We start from the raw sequence: 17,258 nt of genomic DNA on the forward strand, positions 1-17,258 counted from the left end.
ACGACGAAAAAATGAAGCAGGACATTCAGCAACGAGCAACGACCTCACAGCAGGGGCCAGCTCGTTGCTGGATGTCACACAAAGCGACAGCGACGGGACGTCTCTGCAACGTCACAGAAAATGGTGACGCAGCAGCGACGTCGTTGTCGTCGTCGCTGTGTGTGACACCACCTTAAGAGTAAAACCGCTGTGCAGATGGCTCTCCTGCTGGGGTTAGACACAAATCAAATGAACTAACAAACAGTGGAGCACCTTAGAGATTTGTATCAAAAGTAAACACATATATTTCTCAGCCAAGGGAACACTCACTGTGACCATGTATAACCAGAGGCACAAATCAGGAGGGCTCCATATTAAGGCTGGTTGCAAATCTTTCACTTGCAGGAATGCAATTTCTGAACTGTGTCCGAGTGATCTTCAGTTACGGAGTGCTCAGAATAAAGTAGATCTGCTTAAACTTGCGCCAATTTCAGTATGGCTCCTCAGTGCGGGGTACTGTGAGGGTCTATCCCAACACAGTAGAGCGATCCCCCGTTCTGCTGGGCGCGATGCTGCTGCTTGATGTCTCGGCCATCGGCATCCCAAACACAGCAAGGCACGCGACACAGAACGCGCAGAAGCAGGAGGGGTGACGTCGCCATTGAGTACGGCGGCCTCCAAGGGCCAATCCGACATGTTTCGAAACTACTTGTTTCTTCCTCAATTATGATCTCAATGTCAGCTTGTGTGTATGACATAGAACGCGTCATCCACATTAGCTTCAGAAGAAGGAGGACAAAGATGGCCGAAAGAGGAGGTGCGGACCCGGAGAACGGAGACGCCCATCCGACCAGTCTGCTCCGCACTGACCATTAGGTGAGTATTATAAACATCCGGTGACAGGTTCCCTTTAAGCAAAAACTGCAAGTTAAACTGCAGCAAGCTAACTCCTATCTATGCAGTTAGAGGCAGATGCTGGGGATGTACACTTTGGGAAAGGGTTAAAATACCTGCAATGAGGTGACGGACACAGACTGAAAGGGTCACCTGTGCATGAACAGTATATGGGTTCTTTGCAGTCCAGTAATTCTCTCAGTGACAGTATCGGCTTCCTGCTTAGGAGGTGGCGCTAGGCCCCATTACCTCTTGGGCCTCGGAGTGGCTGTACCAATGCTATGTCCACCTCTGCTGCACTGTATGGCTATAATATGGGTGCACTACATGGCACTGTTTTTGCTCACTGAGTTTGTCCTCACTTCTTCTCTTATCTCCCTTTTTCTAATTAAACATGGTTTCTATTTCTAGTGAGTGGTAATCCTGAAACTATCATGCAAAGTATCAGGAAGTTGCTAAGAATACAAATATCTAATTAATATAATAGCATTAACAGGTCCAGACCGGAGATAAAACGTACACAGACATTAATAGTAAATTCATAAATGACAATTGTGGTATGTTAAATGGTTATCCTGCCCTATAAGCATTTGTCCATAATACAGTGCCCTGAGGTAATATCTGTTACATGGCACTGACGGGACTCTACAGGTTTTATAGATGCCTCTGAAGGCACCAGGCCCTACTACAAGTCCAAACCCTGAAACCATATCCCATAATACAACTTTGGGCTCCTGTCCTGGTGTCAGTATAGTAACGTTTATCTCATCTCTCATTCTGCCATAACTTTACCTCCCTCGATGAGTCTGAGACCATCTGCTACCGTCAGTGTTTAGCTGTTATAGTAAATGTCTGGAACCATATAGAAAAAATTCCAGCGGCATACCGAATCTCCGGTAAAAAACTTTTTCCAATCAGTCTGGACCCGTGGAAGCGTGTTTAACGCGAAACGGCCGTCGTCCGTGAGGGATCCTGCACTCGGCTCCTTCACTGCCTTTTTAATATGCACTACTTAATTTAATAAAAAAAGAAACGTTTTTTACCAGAGATTCGGTGTGCCGCTGGATTTTTTTCTATATGGTTCCATACACCTACAGCTATCCTGTTTCATCAGCGAGCACCCAGGACCGGAGCCTTCCTAAGGGAATACTGCTTCTAATCCACTCCTCAGGATTGTAAACAGGTCGTACAGCGGTGGTGCAGAATCACATCTATTTTTTGCACACGTTATAGTAAATGCCTCCTGTAATACACGAGACCCCTCCAGGAAGCCAGTTCTCTCTGTTTTCATGTGTCCATTGCCATTTTGTAACTCCCCAGACACCACAATGTGGTTGACACTTGATGAGATTACACCAAGGCCTAGAGATGTTTTCAGAGTTTCAATCAGATGTGGACCCCGAGCTCCTCGCGTCGTCTCTTCATCCTACATCAACGTCAAATAAGTAAACTGTGGAGGACGTTGTGTGAACAGCAGCTGACACTTTTTCCTTTATCCTTCACGTAGGTGTTAACCCACTCGTGCCAGAAGCTGCATCTTATCACACGCTCATGTATAAAAAACACTCAAAGGCCTCACGACATAGACCATAAAATACCAATATAAACCTTAGCGTAAAATAAAAACACTACAAGAATTTGTACGGTTAAACTCACCTCCCCCACGGCAGAACTTTTCTCTCTTTTCGCTCTTCGCTTCCTTCCCCTAGCCCGCTGTGTTATCAGGAATCCTTAATTCGATATGTTCAGTTCAAGTCCATTAACATCCGACATTCGATAAACAGCAGGACCCTCATGGATAAAGTACAGGCAACGAAAATGCCAAGACAATTCTCGAATTTCTCTGTGTTAATCCTTCCTGCTTTCTGCTACGTCTTTTTTCTTGTTTTCACTTCCTGATTTTAGTACAGCATATTTGGCGTTCAGCCTGGTCTTTTTTTATGCTTTGGCCCTGCCCTTAAAGTTGCAGAAATTTCCTCTGTGTGTCAGTATTCTTGGAAATGACTCCTACCCCATTATGTTGCTCTCATGTAAGACAAGAGTTAAACTAATACAAACTATTTTTTACTGCAGGTAGAAAGACAGATGACTATGTGCGGTATTTTATGTGCACCTTGTTACCTACACTGTATGTGACCTGTCATTTGCACACACTGTAGACACGGATGAATGATTGGCAGCTCTGCAGAAATGGAATGTGAGGATTTGTGTTACATAGCACGCTGGTATACTTTAAATTAATGCTCGATAATGTACAAAATGTATTAATCTAGCTCTAGCTTCCAGCATAAAACTGTAATATAACGGGGTATATCCAAATAACAAATTACTCTCAGTACAAAACAAAATTAAACGGAATCTGTCACCAGGTTTTTGCCACCTAATCTAAGAGCAGCATACCATAGGGGCAGAGATCCTGATTCCAGCGATGTGTCATTTACTGGGCTGCTTAGTGTTTTGATAAAATCATTTTTAATCAGCACTACATTATCATTAGAGGACTAGTAAATGTGCTGCCAGGTAGTGCACTATATTCATGAGCTCTGTATAAGGGTATGCTCACACAAGTGTGGCGACCTGGACTAGCCAGGTCGTCACAGATAACACACAAACACCCCCACCCCCATTAGACAGTGACACCAGCCAAACAAAAACCCTTGCTGCCTCCCTCCAGTGTCTGATGTCCACACCAGGTGGGGCAGAGCCAAGCGGTTGGCCCCACCCACCGAGGAGTTCACAGGCCTGGAGGCGGGAAAAGTTGAGTTTAGTCCAGGAGGTGGAAGTGTGAGGAGTAAAAAATTGGGTGTCTGGGTTTGTGGCCCAGGCACTGACAGCAAGGTTGGCAGACGGTGGTGGCCGTCTGCAGGAGTGGTGAAGCAACGCGGAACCGTAGGACCGGGGTCGGGCGTTGGCCCGCCGGTACCGACCGGGGAGCGAAGTGAAGCCAGCACACACAGGCAGGGCCATCGGACCCCGACCAGGCTTGGAGCCGACGACAATAGTCAAATCCGAATGTGACCGGAACCCCAGGGGTTTCCTAACAGCCAAAGACCCGATAGAAGGCAACCGCCCACACCGTGAGGATATACAGCTACCGCCTACGGCTAGAGACCCAAGGGCCAGCGCCTGCGGGCAAACGGGCTCCTCCAGGATCCATACACCGGGGAGCGGACTACCATTGGGGATCCATCGTAGTCAAACAGTACACAAAGGTGCAGGGAAAGACAGCCGCCATCACCTGTCCGGGGAGAGACACTGCAGCCGGCTGCGGGACCCGTCCATCCAGCCGTTTGGTTTTACCGAGGACTTTGTGCATCCCTTGCTGAGTGAGTACACCCGTGCCATCCGGCACAGCGCCGCGCTGTCCCTGCAACCCTGCACCTCACCAACCCAGCCTCCCCGTCACATCACCGGGCCCCGGGACCACCAACCCCTACCCATGGAGGGGGAAAACAACATCCTAGCTGCTCCCTACCATTGCTCCCGGGATCCCCGTCACCAGCAGCGGTGGTGCCCATCTTCACCACGACCCGTGGGTGGCGTCACGGATTAAATTCCTCAAACCAACCACCCCTTTCACTCACGGGCGAGGAGCGCCGCTAGAGTCCCCAGATCCGGCCCACCGCTCGAGCCACCAAGCAGCCGCAGCAGCGCCGGACCCGAGCGTTGGCGAGCGACCAGCAGCGGCGGCGTCCTCCCCGCCCGCGACACAAGCGTATGACCCGTGCGAGTGCAATGCGAGAAAATCTCACATTGCACTCGGACCAATGTTAGTCAATGTGGGAGAGCAGTTGGTCAGCTTTTTTTTTCACCCAAATTCTAGATGAGCTAAAAGTCTCACCAATACAAGTTTATGGGTGCAAGAAAAAAACTGACGTCACACGGACGGCACACGAACCATTCTAGTGACGTCCGTCTTTATGGATACACTAGAAGGTGGCCCGATTCTAATGCATCGGGTGTTCTAGAATTAATTGTGTAGTTAATGTATGATTTTTATTATATATATATATAGATGTTGTTGTGTGTAGTTGCCAAGTGTTTGTGTAGGGCACTGTAAATGTTCTGGGTGTTGTCTGGGTGTGGGGGTGTGTGAGAGCGGTGTTGTTTGTGTGTTGCGTTGTTTGTGGAGCGCTGTGTGTCTGCAGCGTTGTGTGTGTGTGGTGCTGTGTGTGTGGCGTGGTTTGTGTGGGTGTGGGGTGTGTGTGTTTTGGGGGAGGTATGTTTTGTGCAGTGTGTGTGTGTTGCGCGGTATGTGCGTATATTTGTTTGTACCGCGGTGTTTGTGTGTTTGGTGTTGTGTGTGTGCGGCGTTGTCTGTGCGTGTGGGTGTCTGTGTAGGGTGGTGTTTGTGGTTCCCAGTGTATGTAAGGTGTGTTGTGCGGTGCGTGTGTGGCGGTGTGTGTGTGTATTTTGGGGGAGGTGTGCACCCCCATCGTGCTCCATCCCACATGCTGCGCAACCTCTATCGTGCTCCATCCCTCATGCTGCGAACTACCCATCGTGCTCCATCCCCCATGCTGCGCACCCCCATGGTGCTCCATCCTCCATGCTGTGCACCCCCACCATGCTCCATCCCCCATGCTGCACCCCCCATCGTGCTTCATCCCCCGATGCTGCACACTCCCCATCGTGCTTCATCCCCCATGCTGCGCACCCCCCATCGTGCTTCATCCACCCATGCTTCGCACCCCCCACCGTGCTTCATCCCCCCCATGCTGCGCACCCTCCACCGTGCTCCATCCCCCATGCTACGCACTCCTCAGAGAAGAGTATAATAGGAAGACTATAATAGGAGTATAATAGGAGGAGTAGTCCTGGGGAGAAAGGAGTATAATAGGAGGAGTAGTCCTGGGGAGAGAGAAGTATAATATCAGGAGTTGTCCTGGAGGTGAGGAGTATAATAGGAGTAGTAGTCCTGGAGGTGAGGAGTATAATAGGAGGAGTAGTTCTGGAGGTGAGGAGTATAATAGGAGGAGTAGTCCTGGGAGGAGAGGAGTATAATAGGAGGAGTAATCCTGGGGGGAGAGGAGTATAATAGGAGGAGTAGTCCTGGGGGGAGAAGAGTATAATAGGAGGAGTAGTCCTGGGGCAAGAGGAGTATAATAGGAGTAGTCCTGGGAAGAGAGGAGTATAATAGGGGGAGTAGTCCTGGGGGGAGAGGAGTATAATAGGAGGAGTAGTCCTGGGAGGAGAGGAGTATAATAGGAGGAGTAATCCTGGGGGGAGAGGAGTATAATAGGAGGAGTAGTCCTGGGGGGAGAGGAGTATAATAGGAGGAGTATTCCTGAGGGGAGAGGAGTATAATAGGAGGAGTAGTCCTGGGGAGAGAGAAGTATAATATAAGGAGTTGTCCTGGAGGTGAGGAGTATAATAGGAGGAGTAGTCCTGGAGGTGAGGAGTATAATAGGAGGAGCAGTCCTGGGGGGAGGGGAGTATAATAGGAGGAATAGTCCTAGGGGAGAGGAGTATAATAGGAGGAGTAGTCCTGGGGGGAGAGGAGTATAATAGGAGGAGTAGTCCTGGGGAGAGAGGAGTATAATAGGAGGCGTAGTCCTGGAGGGAGAGGAGGAGAATAGGAGGAGTAGTCCTGGGGAGAGAGGAGTATAATAGGAGGAGTAGTCCTGGGGGGAGAGGAGTATAATAGGAGGAGTAGTCCTGGGGGGAGAGGAGGATAATAGGGGGAGTAGTCCTGGGGGGAGAGGAGGATAATAGGAGGAGTAGTCCTGGGGTGGGGGGGAGAGGAGTATAATAGGAGGAGTAGTTCTGGAGGGAGAGGAGGATAATAGGGGGAGTAGTCCTGGGGAGAGAGGAGTATACAAGGAGGAGGAGTCCTGGGGGGTGAGGAGTATAATAGGAGGAGTAGTCCTGGGGAAAGAGGAGTATAATAGGAGGAGTAGTCCTGGGGGGAGAGGAGTATAATAGGAGGAGGAGTCCTGGGGGGAGAGGAGTATAATAGGAGGAGTAGTCCTGGGGGGAGAGGAGTATAATAGGAGGAGGAGTCCTGGGGGGAGAGATGGATAATAGGAGGAGTACTCCTGGGGTGGGGGGAGAGGAGTATAATAGGAGGGGTAGTCCTGGGAGGAGAGGAGTATAATAGGAGGTGTAGTCCTGGGGGGAGAGGAGTATAATAGGAGTAGTAGTCCCGGGGAGAGGGAGTATAAGAGGAGGAGTAGTCCTGTGAGGTGAGGAGTATAATAGGAGATGTAGTCCTGGGGGGTGAGGAGTATAATAGGAGCAGTAGTTCTGGGGGGAGAGGAGTATAATAGGAGGAGTAGTCCTGAGGAGAGAGGAGTATAATAAGAGGAGTAGTCCTGGGGGAAGAGGCGTCTAATAGGAGGAGTAGTCCTGGGGGGAGAGAAGTCTAAAGGAGGAGTAGTCCTGGGGGGAGAGGAGTCTAATAAGAGGAATAGTTCTGGGAAGAGAGGAGTCAAATAGGAGGAGTAGTCCTGGGGGAGAGGAGTCTAATAGAAGGAGAAGTCCTGTGGGGAGAGGAGTATAATAGGAGGAGTAGTCCTGGAGGTGAGGAGTATAATAGGAGGAGTAGTCCTGGGGGGAGAGGAGGATAATAGGAGGAGTAGTCCTAGGGGGAGAGGAGGATAATAGGAGAAGTAGTCCTGGGGGGGAGGTGTGTAATAGGTGGAGTAGTCCTTGGGGGAGGTCTCTAATAGGTGGAGTAGTCCTGGGGGGAGAGGAGTATAATAGGAGGTGTAGTCCTGGGGGGAGAGGAGTATAATAGGAGTAGTAGTCCCGGGGAGAGGGAGTATAAGAGGAGGAGTAGTCCTGTGAGGTGAGGAGTATAATAGGAGGAGTAGTCCTGGGGGGAGAGGAGTATAATAGGAGGAGTAGTCCTGAGGAGAGAGGAGTATAATAAGAGGAGTAGTCCTGGGGGAAGAGGCGTCTAATAGGAGGAGTAGTCCTGGGGGGAGAGGAGTCTAAAGGAGGAGTAGTCCTGGGGGGAGAGGAGTCTAATAAGAGGAATAGTTCTGGGGGGAGAGGAGTCTAATAGGAGGAGTAGTCCTGGGGGAGAGGAGTCTAATAGAAGGAGAAGTCCTGTGGGGAGAGGAGTATAATAGGAGGAGTAGTCCTGGAGGTGAGGAGTATAATAGGAGGAGTAGTCCTGGGGGGAGAGGAGGATAATAGGAGGAGTAGTCCTAGGGGGAGATGAGGATAATAGGAGAAGTAGTCCTGGGGGGGAGGTGTGTAATAGGTGGAGTAGTCCTTGGGGGAGGTCTCTAATAGGTGGAGTAGTCCTGGGGGGAGAGGAGTATAATAGGAGGTGTAGTCCTGGGGGGAGAGGAGTATAATAGGAGTAGTAGTCCCGGGGAGAGGGAGTATAAGAGGATTAGTAGTCCTGTGAGGTGAGGAGTATAATAGGAGGAGTAGTCCTGGGGGGTGAGGAGTATAATAGGAGCAGTAGTCCTGAGGGGAGTGGAGTATAATAGGAGGAGTAGTCCTGAGGAGAGAGGAGTATAATAAGAGGAGTAGTCCTGGGGGAAGAGGCGTCTAATAGGAGGAGTAGTTCTGGGGGGAGAGGAGTCTAAAGGAGGAGTAGTCCTGGGAGGAGAGGAGTCTAATAAGAGGAATAGTTCTGGGGGGAGAGGAGTCTAATAGGAGGAGTAGTCCTGGGGGAGAGGAGTCTAATAGAAGGAGAAGTCCTGTGGGGAAAGGAGTATAATAGGAGGAGTAGTCCTGGAGGTGAGGAGTACAATAGGAGGAGTAGTCCTGGGGGGAGAGGAGGATAATAGGAGGAGTAGTCCTAGGGGGGATGTGTGTAATAGGTGGAGTAGTCCTTGGGGAAGGTCTCTAATAGGTGGAGTAGTCCTGGGGGGAGGTGTCTGTGGTGCCCTGGACTAGCCAGGTCATCACAGGTAACACACATACACCTCCACCCCCACTAGACAGTAACATTATCCAAACATAAAATCCTTGTTGCCTCCCTCCAGGGTCTGATGTCCACACCAGGCAGGGCGGAGCCAAGTGGTTGGCCCCACCCACCGAGGAGTTCACAGGCCTGGAGGCGGGAAAAGTGACACAACAGTGGAGGAGGTTGAAGTGAGAGGAGTAAAGTGGAGAGTGGCTGGGTTTGTGGCCCAGGCACTGACAACAAGGTTGGCAGACGGTCGTGGCCGTCTGCAGGAGTGGTAAATTAACGCGAAACCGTAGGACCGGGGTCGGGCGTCGGCCCGCCGGTACCGACCGGGGAGCGAATTGAAGCCAGCACACACAGGCAGGGCCATCGGACCCCGACCAGGCTTGGAGTCGCCATCAACAGTCAAATCCGAGTGTGACAGGAACCCCAGGGGTTTCCTAACAGCCAAAGACCCGTTAGAAGGCAACCGTCCACACCGTGAGGGTATACAGCTACCGCCTAAGGCTAGAGACCCAAGGGCCAGCGCCTGCGGGCAAACGGGCTCCTCCGGCATCCATACACCGGGGAGCGGACTACCGTTAGGGATCCATCGTAGTCAAACAGTACACAAAGGTGCAGGGAAAGACAGCCGCCATCACCTGTCCGGGGAGAGACACTGCAGCTGGCTGCGGGACCCGTCCATCCAGCCGTTTGGTTTACCGAGGAATTTGTGCATCTCTTACTGAGTGAGTACACCCGTGCCATCCGGCACCGCGCCGCGCTGTCCCTGCAACCCTGCACCTCACCAACCCTGCCTCCCCGTCACACCACCGGGCCCCGGGACCTCCGACCCCTACCCACGGAGGGGGAAAACAACATCCCAGCTGCTCCCTACCATTGCTCCCGGGATCCCCGTCACCAGCAGCGGTGGTGTCCATCTTCACCACAACCCGTGGGTGGCATCACGGACTAAATCCCCCAAACCAACCACCCTTTTCACTCACGGGCGAGGAGCGCCGCTCGAGTCCCCGGATCCGGCCCACCGCTTGAGCCACCGAGCAGCAGCCGCAGCAGCGCCGGACCCGACCGTTAGCAAGCGCGGCAGCGGCGTCCTCCCCGCCCGCGACAAAACTTGGCGTCACGAACAGGATTGAACCCATCTACTTACCAGTAGAAGTGCGCCTTGTGATCTCCGCCAGCGGTGTCCGGCCAAAAAATTTGAAGCGCCGCCATCTTTGGCGCGAAAATCTCCCGCTTTAGCATCTTCCCCGAGCAGGGAAGGCGCAAACGCGAAGCCCCACCCCCAACAAGTGGAGTGCTGAAGAGAACCAAGGGGGGACGGGAAGAAGATGTCTGCGCCCGGCGGAGCTGTCGGAGGAGTGGCGGTCGCAGCCGCCGCCGCACCCGTAGATGGAAACGGGATAGCCCACGCTCCGGTCGCAGGAGCGGGGGAGGCCGCGGGCCCAGAGGTCGCCCAGGTGATGCCGTTCTCCCTGCCCTATGTGCCCGGTGCTACCTGGCTACCGCAGTACGATGGGAAGCCTGATGCTCTGCAGGTGTTCCGGAAACAGATTAGCCCGGTCCTCGATTTATATCCCTTGACTGATAGGCAACGGGCAGCGGTGGTGCTAGGGCAGCTAACTGGCGCGGCTGAGCAGGAGACGGAGACCTGGACCGACGCGGACCGGGCCTCAGTGACTACCATTTTCGAGAAGCTACAAATCGCTTTTGAGACCCACACGGAAGCGGAGCTGCGGATGCAGTTTTATCAGTGTCGACAGCGGCCTGCGGACAATATAAGAGACTATGCCTTGCGTCTGCAAACAGCCCTCCGTATGCTGAAGCGGGTGGACACTTAATGATGCGGATAGCAATAAGATGCTAGTGGAATAATTCCTGCAAGGGCTGGGGTCTGCGGAGGACTGCAAGCAGCTGCGGCTGTGGGCTCTCGAACACCCCAATCTGGACTTTGCAGTAGTGAAAGAGCAAGCCATCAAGGCCCTGCAGGCCCCAATGCCAGACGCTCCTGAGATGGCTTCATGGCCGGCTGAGACCGCTCTTATCACGGTGGCACCTCCACCCCCGGCTATACCGGCCCCTGCAGCGCCCGTCGGGATGATGGAGGAGCTAGCCAAGATCCTCGCCGCACTCCAGCTGTCGTCGAGAGTCAAGCCCCCAGGAGGGATCCAGCTCGCCGACAGCCCGGAGGACGTCCCCTGGATGCAGCGGAGAAGGACCAATGACTCACGGTATGGACCTCCTATTTGTTACAGGTGCAGCAAGCCTGGCCATTACTCTAGGCAATGCCCGTTAAATGAGCAATCCCTGGGGCCAAGGGCCAATCCTCAGGAGTAGACACCAACGGCCCCCCGGACTGGCGAGACCGGTACGTCGGAGCTCGCTCCATCATCCCTCTGGCAGTGGATGGCATCCCGTTTATGGCCCTCTTGGACACAGGATCACAGTTAACCACTATACCATATACACTGTACCAGCGGTATTGGGGTACTGACGAACTTGCCCCCTCTGATGATAGCCTGACCCTGGTCGCAGCCAATGGACTCCCTCTAACCCAATTGGGATACAAACAAGTGACCCTGACCGTGGGACGTGCGGAGTTAAAGGACCAAGGAATGATTGTGGTGATGAATGAACCCAGTGACCATAACCCTAAAGTAATCCTAGGGACCAATGTGATGGAGCATTGTATGAGTGAGGTGCTGAGTCTGTTGCAGCAGCTGGCCGCCATAGCAGGAGGAAGCAGACAGAGGGCTGTGCAGCGTGAGATCCGGGCCCTTCTGTATCGGCAGCAAGTGAACTCAACTGGTGGAGAGATTGGTGGAGTAAGGGTGATGGATGTGGCCCCCTTGGTAGTGCCACCCCGAAGTGAGATGATGATTTGGTGCAGGGCAGCAGTAGGCCCCTGGGGGCGCGACTACCCGGCGATGGTGGAACCCACGCCTTCTGAACACTGGCCCACGGTGATGGCGGCCAGAGGGGTGGTTGACGTTAAAAAGGGGAGAGTGCCTGTAAGAGTGCTGAATTGTTGAGAGGAGGAAGTCAGGCTCCCCCGTTACGCTACCCTCGCCAAGTTGCTCACCCTAGACCCTCACACCATTCACGAAGCCGCCCCTCCTACCTCAGCATCCCCGGCCAGTAACCATGCACCCCCTGAACAGTTAGAGGAGTGGTGCCAGGAACTACACGTAGGTACTGAAACCACACCCACGCATCACAAAGAGGGGGTATACAGGGTAGTGCAAGAGTATGAACAGGTTTTCAGCAAGCACCCATTAGATTTCAGGAGGATTAAGGGGGTTCAACACCACATCCCTACAGGCCTACACCCACCCATCAAAGAGAGGTATAGGCCCATTCCGCCAGCACACTATCAATGCGCCAAAGACATGTTGAGGAACATGAAGGAGGCAGGGGTCATTCGGGATAGTTGTAGTTCCTGGGCAGCCCCACTGGTGCTGGTAAAGAAGAAGGACGGCACCATGGGAATGTGTGTGGATTACCGGAAGATCAACCATTTCACGCATAAAGATGCAGAGGCCTCTCCCCCGTATCGAAGAGTCGCTAGCTGCGCTGAGAACTGCTAGCTTCTTCTCTACCCTTGACCTTACTAGCGGGTACTGGCAGGTAGCGGTCACACCAGAGGACCGTGAGAAGACGGCATTCGCCACTCCCATGGGACTCTGTGAGTTTAACAGCATGCCGTTCGGGCTGTGCAATGCCCCTGGAACCTTCCAACGGCTCATGGAGTGCTGCCTGGGACATCTCAATTTCGAAACGGTCCTACTGTACCTGGACGATGTGATTGTGTATTCCCAGACGTACGAGGCCCATCTGGAACATCTGGCTGAAGTGTTTGCGTCCCTAGCCAAATATGGGATGAAATTGAAGACCTCTAAGTGCCACCTACTGAAACCCAGGGTGCAGTACCTCGGACATGTGGTGGGCGCGGAAGGCGTCGCCCCAGATCCCGAAAAGATCACTGCCATTCAGGACTGGCTGAGGCCGACCACGGTGAGAGAGGTGAGACAGTTCCTGGACCTGGTGGGTCACTATCGCCGCTTCATTAAGGGATACACGAAGATGGCCGCCCCCATGCAGGACCTCCTCGTGGGACAGACCAGGGGTCCCCTGGAACCCCGTTGGCGTGGGAAGAAAAGCATGAAGAGTCCTTCCACCAGCTGAAGACGGCCTTGACCGGGGAAGAAATCCTGGCGTACCCTGACTACAGTCTCCCATTCATCCTCTACACCGATGCCAGTAATGTAGGCTTGGGAGCAGTCCTGTCCCAGGTCCAGAACGGAAGGGAAAAAGTGATTGCCTACGCCAACAGAAAACTCCGGCCCACGGAAAGGAACCCTGAGAATTACAGCTCCTTCAAGCTTGAGTTCCTAGCCCTGGTGTGGGCCATTACCGAGCGATTCCGCCATTACCTCGCAGCAGCTAAGTTCACAGCCTATACGGACAATAATCCGTTGACCCATCTGGACACGGCCAAGCTGGGCGCGTTGGAGCAGCGGTGGGTGGCCAGGCTGTCTAATTATGACTTCAAGATCAAGTACCGAGCCGGCCGCAAGAACACCAACGCGGACGCGCTATCCCGGATGCCCCACCTACCAAATGAGGGGGCGGAAGGCGATGATCTCGAAGAAATCGAGTTGCCCGCATTTCACCGGCCACGAGTCGAGAAGTTGCATGTCAAACAGCAACAGGCGAACCTGGACCCGCTACCCAGTCAGGGATGGCAAGAAGCCCAAGACCAAGCACCTGCCGTCCAAGTGGTCAAGACCATGATTGAACAAGGTTCTGCTAGAATGGACCCTGCTGCTCCTCCCGAGGCCCAATGACTGTGGAAGGAATGAGCCCGGCTGCATCTGGACCAGGGGAAACTGTATCGGGAACTGATCAACCCGAAGACTCATGAGAAGGTTCGTCAGCTGGTGGTTCCTCAGGCTAGGGTGCCCACAGTTCTACGGGCTAACCATGACGGTGCCGGGCACTTCGGGTGGAAGAAGCTGGAGATGCTGTTGAGAGAGCGGTTCTATTGGAGTGGGATGCGGGAGTCTGTGGAGACCTGGTGCCGAGAGTGTGGTCCCTGTGCACTGAGAAGAAGGGACGAGGCCAGCCAGAAGGCCCCTCTACACCCAATCATCACCCATCAGCCGCTGGAATTGGTCCCCCTGGACCACGTCAAACTAGCCGAAGTGGGTACACCTACGCCCTGACCATCGTAGACCACTATTCGAAATTCATGGTGGTTGTCCCAGTCAAGGAGCTGACCGGCCGTACCGCCGCTAGAGCATTCCAGGCCTATTTTTGCCGACCTCACGGGTACCCGGAGAGGGTGCTTACCGATCGGGATCCGGCTTTTGAAGCGGAGGTGTTTCAAGAATTCTGCCAGTTATATGGCTGCAATAAGTTTCGGACCACGCCTTACCATGCCCAGACTAATGGCATGTGTGAGAAGATGAACCATCTGGTCCTGGGTCTCCTTAAGACGCTACCGTTAGAAGAGCGGAACCTGTGGCCAGAAAAGCTGCTTGACCTGGTCGACATGTACAATAACATTCCCTCTAGCTCTACCAAGTTGCCGGTGGACCTAGAAATGGACTTGGAAGCTCCAGAGGCCCTTCCTTCGACTGCTGGTTGGGACACTCGGCGGAGAGCGCAGTACCGGCAGGTCCAAGAGTACGTGGAAAGGAACCTGTGTCGGAGCCAGGAAGCAAGAACAGTACTTCAACAGGCGGGCTCCAGCTGGCCCCTTTAAACCTGGGGATGTAGTACTAAAATGGAAAAGAAGAACCCACAAGCTTGATGACCAGTGGGAGAGAACCCCGTATGTCATACAACCCACCGAATGGGAGAATGAGAAGGCCTACCAGATCAGTCGTGACCAGGGGAAAACTTCGGCCACAGTTTCCAGGGATCACCTGAAGAAGTGCCCATCTCCATTGAAGGTGGCAGCTGAAGTTCCGGCCCCCAGACCAACCGGGGAGAAAGAAAAAGAGGTGATCCACACGGTAATGAGTGACTTCCCAGCGGACTGGCCTACGCAGAATGGCGCGGTGATTATTCCGGTAATAATGTTCCCACAACCCGTGGAGGAAAAGGAGACGGAAGTAACCGCCAGTGAACCAGTGCCCAGGGCTGCATCTGTACCTAGTCACCTTGGGTCTCCGCCTGCCCCACACGAAATGCGGGAAGAGGAACAGGTTGTCTCCTCTGTCCCCTCGCCTATAACTACTGACATTGGGCCCCGAAGGTCCACCCGCTCCAACCTAGGTAGGCCCCCGCTTAGGTATAGGGAAACCGACATTTAGGGGTGCAGCCTGCTGATTGTGTAAATATGTGAGTGAATGACAATAATCATCCGAAAGATCATCTGATTATCTACGTGATTATCCTGGCCGTTGCCGGCAAGTTGTCCCCGGAGGGACTCTGTGTGCTTTTACCACCCACATGAGAAACTGCTCATGAACATGGCCGAGAATTGGCAGGCCACCCACGAACTGGTGGGCTTGTAAATAGTATTGTGGGATGGAAACCGTTGCCGCCTCCGGAGAGGCAGATTGGAGGAAGGGCCCGCAGCAGAGCAGGCTGGGGCCCGGCCACCACCAGGACCGGTGGCCATCCTCCGGGGGTCAGGGGTCCCCCTGGACGTGGGGTCCCCTGAAGTGACAGTCGGGTGCGAGTTACCGTACCCGTTCCCGCTCGGGCAGCCTGAACCTGGACTGAGGTCAAGGGGTGCTGCCCACTTCTTAGGGGTAGCATCAGGGCTAGGTTGCTTGGGTGGGGGAGTGGAAGACATCCGTCCGTCCGTCATTATTAAAATTGTTTTTATGTGCAACGTTCAAGTGACCTGACAAAAATGCTTATGTTTTATATGTTTACATGTTAATTTATATTTTACAGTTGAAAAATAAAACCGGTGATGGACGGGCAGCCCGCGGACGGTCTGCATTTCACCAAGGGGGAATGTGGCGCCCTGGACTAGCCAGGTCGTCACAGGTAACACACATACACCCCCACCCCCACTAGACAGTAACATTAGCCAAACATAAAATCCTTGTTGCCTCCCTCCAGGGTCTGATGTCCACACCAGGCAGGGCGGAGCCAAGCAGTTGGCCCCACCCACCGAGGAGTTCACAGGCCTGGAGGCGGGAAAAGTGACACAACAGTGGAGGAGGTTGAAGTGAGAGGAGTAAAGTAGAGAGTGGCTGGGTTTGTGGCCCAGGCACTGACAACAAGGTTGGCAGACAGTGGTGGCCGTCTGCAGGAGTTGTGAATCAACGCGGAACCGTAGGACCGGGGCCGGGCGTCGGCCCGCCGGTACCGACCGGGGAGCGAAGTGAAGCCAGCACACACAGGCAGGGCCATCGGACCCCGATAAGGCTTGGAGTCGCCGTCAACAGTCAAATCCGAGTGTGACAGGAACCCCAGGGGTTTCCTAACAGCCAAAGACCCGTTAGAAGGCAACCATCCACACCGTGAGGGTATACGGCTAGAGACCCAAGGGCCAGCGCCTGCGGGCAAACGGGCTCCTCCGGGATCCATACACCGGGGAGCGGACTACCATTGGGGATCCATCGTAGTCAAACAGTACACAAAGGTGCAGGGAAAGACAGCCACCATCACCTGTCCGGGGAGAGACACTGCAACCGGCTGCGGGACCCGTCCATCCAGCCGTTTGGTTTACCGAGGACTTTGTGCATCTCTTACTGAGTGAGTACACCCGTGCTATCCGGCACCGCGCCGCGCTGTCCCTGCAACCCTGCACCTCACCAACCCTGCCTCCCCATCACACCAAAGGGGCCCCGGGACCACCGACCCCTACCCACGGAGGGGGAAAACAACATCCCAGCTGCTCCCTACCATCGCTCCCGGGATCCCTGTCACCAGCAGTGGTGGTGCCCATCTTCACCACAACCCGTGGGTGGCGTCACGGACTAAATCCCCCAAACCAACCACCCTTTTCACTCACGGGCGAGGAGCGCCGCTCGAGTCCCCGGATCAGGCCCACCGCTCGAGCCACCGAGCAGCAGTCGCAGCAGCTCCGGACCCTAGCGTTAGCGAGCGCGGCAGCGGCGTCCTCCCCGTCCGCGACATGTCTAATAGGTGGAGTAGTCCTGGGGGCAGGTGTATAGGTGCCCAATGTGTGCCGGGGGCAGGGCCGAGCGGGCAAGGTGTGCCGGGGGCGGGGCCAAGCGGGCAACGTGCGCCAGTGGGCGGGGTCGAGCAGCCGTGTGCCGGGGCGGGGCAGAGCGGCCAACGTGTGCCGGGGTAGGGCTTAGCGGCCAATGTGTGTCGGGAGCGAGGCCGAGCGGGCAATGTGACGATTGTCACTGTAATGACGTCATTTTGGAGCAAGACAGACAGACAGACACACAGACAGACAGAAAAAGGCAATTATATAAATAGATTACTATCATGTAGCACAGAACACTGTAAATGCTCCTGTAAATGATTGTAAATGAGTAAAAGTTGCTGAGAAAAAAATGGATTGCACACGGACAGA

The 17,258-nt window shown here is 53.9% G+C and overlaps 1 protein-coding gene across 5 annotated transcripts in view; it reads right to left on the bottom strand.

The window, feature by feature from the left end:
* Positions 1-17,258, bottom strand: part of STAT6 (signal transducer and activator of transcription 6) — a 311,161-nt gene that overhangs the window by 258,221 nt on the left and 35,682 nt on the right. For 4 of the 5 annotated variants that reach the window (XM_075337060.1, XM_075337056.1, XM_075337058.1 and 1 more), the window contains exon 1: positions 2,530-2,770. The exons of the other annotated variant lie outside the window; for it this stretch is intronic. The gene's annotated coding sequence lies outside the window, so the exon portion shown is untranslated. Of the gene's footprint in view, positions 1-2,529; positions 2,771-17,258 lie in introns of those variants that run through there. 5 annotated transcript variants of the gene reach the window in all.

Source organism: Anomaloglossus baeobatrachus, chromosome 2 (assembly GCF_048569485.1).
Source record: "Anomaloglossus baeobatrachus isolate aAnoBae1 chromosome 2, aAnoBae1.hap1, whole genome shotgun sequence".
NCBI classification, from domain to species: domain Eukaryota; kingdom Metazoa; phylum Chordata; class Amphibia; order Anura; family Aromobatidae; genus Anomaloglossus; species Anomaloglossus baeobatrachus.